The sequence below is a fragment of the Furipterus horrens genome, unplaced genomic scaffold (genome assembly GCF_987537825.1).
Source record: "Furipterus horrens unplaced genomic scaffold, mFurHor1.1.pri manual_scaffold_1, whole genome shotgun sequence".
NCBI classification, from domain to species: domain Eukaryota; kingdom Metazoa; phylum Chordata; class Mammalia; order Chiroptera; family Furipteridae; genus Furipterus; species Furipterus horrens.
The window spans coordinates 160,313,980-160,316,695 of NW_028327171.1; positions in this window are offsets into that span (position 1 = coordinate 160,313,980).

A 2,716-nucleotide genomic window follows, 5' to 3' on the forward strand; every position below is an offset into this window, starting at 1 on the left:
AAGAAAATAACCTAATATAAAAAAGGGAGCAAAGTATTTTAATAGCCACTTCAACAAAAAAGATGTAAGGGGACTTCCAACCAAGTTGGAGGCCTAGACTGCCTCGATCCATTTCCCTCCACAACTAAGAAGGAATACATCTACCACAAAACCAAAATAACTGGAAGTTCAAGAAAATAAAGCTACATGGAAGTCCAACATATGGAGTTATAAAGGGGTGGTGCTCATCCGGATGGGTAGGAGGGGTGAAGCCAGGATGGAGAGGTCAAGCTGTGCTGGCGGTGGCAGCTGCGGCAATGGCGGCGGGATGGCAGTAAGCACAGATGCCCATATTTTAGGGGAGGCAAGAAGCACCTGGGGAGCACCCTCAGTTGTAGATCAGACCCATCGGTTCACGATTCCAACGCCAGGAGAGGCAGACATCCATTGCCTTGGACTGTGAGGGCCAGAGGGGGTGGGGATGGAGGAAGAAGCTCCCGGTCTCTCAACAGAGAGTAAATGGCAAGAATCCATCTTGGACCTCTGCCCCCACACAAAATTCCACAGCTTGGTGAGAAGGGTTGCCCAGTAGTAACAAGTGCACAGGGCTCTGCCCTCTAGAGCATAGGAGGTGTGACAGCTCTCTCCAGGAAGCAAAAGTAAATGCAAAACGGTCAGGATAGCACAGATCACGATAGAGATTCCAGTGACACAGCTGACCAGACAGCAAATATCTAATCTAACAGCTCGGCAGATAGGAAATCTTTCTAAGGCACAGTTCAGAGCTTTGGTTATAAGAATGCTTACAGACCTGACAGCAGATCTTAAACAAGACAGGGAAGAAATGAAGGCTAATCCTACTGAAATGAACAAAAACACATATGAAACAAGTGGTGAGGGATCAAATCAACAAATCAGAACTTAGGGAAGGAACAAACAGTCCACCAGTGCAGAAAGAGGAAATGAAAAGTGAGGAAAGTGAGGAGAGGCTCAGAAACCTATGGGACAGCTATAAGTGGGCCAACATCCAAATCATAGGGTTGCTAGAAAGTGAAAAAAGAAGAACTAGAAATTGAAAAATTATGTGAAAAAATAATGAAGCAGAACTTTCCTAACTTGGGGGAGGAAATAGACTTATAGGTCCAGGAAGCACAGAGAGTTCCAAATAAACTGGGCCCAGGAAGAACCACACCAAGGCACATTATAATCAAAATGTCAAAAATTAATAATAGAGAATCTTGAAAGCAGCAAGAAAGAAGAAGAGAATTATGTACAAAGGGGTCCCAATAAGATTATCAGCTGATTTCTCAAAAGAAACTGCAGGCAAGAAGGAACTGGCAAGAAATATTCAAAGGGATGAAAATCAAAAACCTACAACCATGATTACTCTATCCAGTGAAACTGTCATTCAGAATAGAAGGGCAGAGAAAGTGCTTCCAGGACAAAGTAAAACTGAAGGAGTTCATTAGATACAAACCACTCTTATATGAAATGTTAAAGGGACTTGTTTAGGAGAAAGAGGATCAAAACTATGAACATTAAAATGAAAACTGTAGAGAGATCCAAGATGGCGGAGGAGTAAATGGAAGCTACACTAACCTCCTCCCAGGACCAGTCTGGGTTTACAACTTAATTTTGGAGAAATCATCTGGAACAACCAACGAACACTAGCTGGAAAGAAGTCTTATAACCACGGAGAGACAGAAAAGGCCGCTACATCACAACGTGACTGGTAGGGAGTGCGGAGACGCGGAAGGGCTGGCTGGGCTCACATGGGTGGCAGCTGAAGGGACTGAGAAACAGCTCAGCAGCCGGGGATTCCCCCTGAGAAGGGCAGGGTCTAAACCCCCAGCTGGGCTTCCCAGCCTACAGCAACAGAGTGGAAAGTAAAACAGTATCAGCTGTGAAAAGCGAAAAGCCACAGGGTTTCTTGCTAGCCGGAGAGAAACAGCAGGAGAAAAAGAGCTCTTAAGTGGATCACATACGAAAATATTTTGGCCACCACTTACCCTGGGCTCAAGCAGAGGGAAGGCAGAGAGGACTGGAGACACTTGGGGAGAGTTTGGCACGGTGGCTTTGAGGGAAGAACTGGAGGAGCGGCCGACTGGGTCCCAGTGCTGACTCATCCCCAGTACTGCGGGTAGACCATTCCCCTCCAAGTGGCGTCAGCCTGAGGGGAAGCAAAAGCCCTGCCGACGGGAATTAAGCTGCCACACCCACAGTCCTTAAGCCTGACAGCTAATCACAGATTGAGCAGATTAACAATCAAAGAAGACAGACAACAGCAGTAGATCCCTGGAAGTCTCCAACAGGCTGCCTAGGGCCAGACTGGTACATGATCTGACGCCACCAGAGGCAGATCCAGGAAGTGCAGATCATTCTAGGAAGCACCAACAAACAATAGGAGTCAAAAAAATGGGGAGACAGAGAAACAACCTCCCATCAAAAGGAAAGGTAGAATCCCCAGAAAGAGTGCTAAATGAAATAGAGGGGAGCGAACTATCAGATATGGAATTCAAAACATGGATTATGGAGAAGCTGAATGAGCTCAGCGGAAACTTCAAAGAACTCCAGAAAAACTACAAGGAACTCACAGAAAATTACGTGAGCATGAAAAAGGACATAGAAGCTATCAATAAGAGCCAGGAGGAAATGAAGAATACGATCTCTGAATTGAAGAACACAGTAGAAGGAATTAAAAGCAGGCTAGAGGAAGCAGAAGATCAGATCAGCGAGC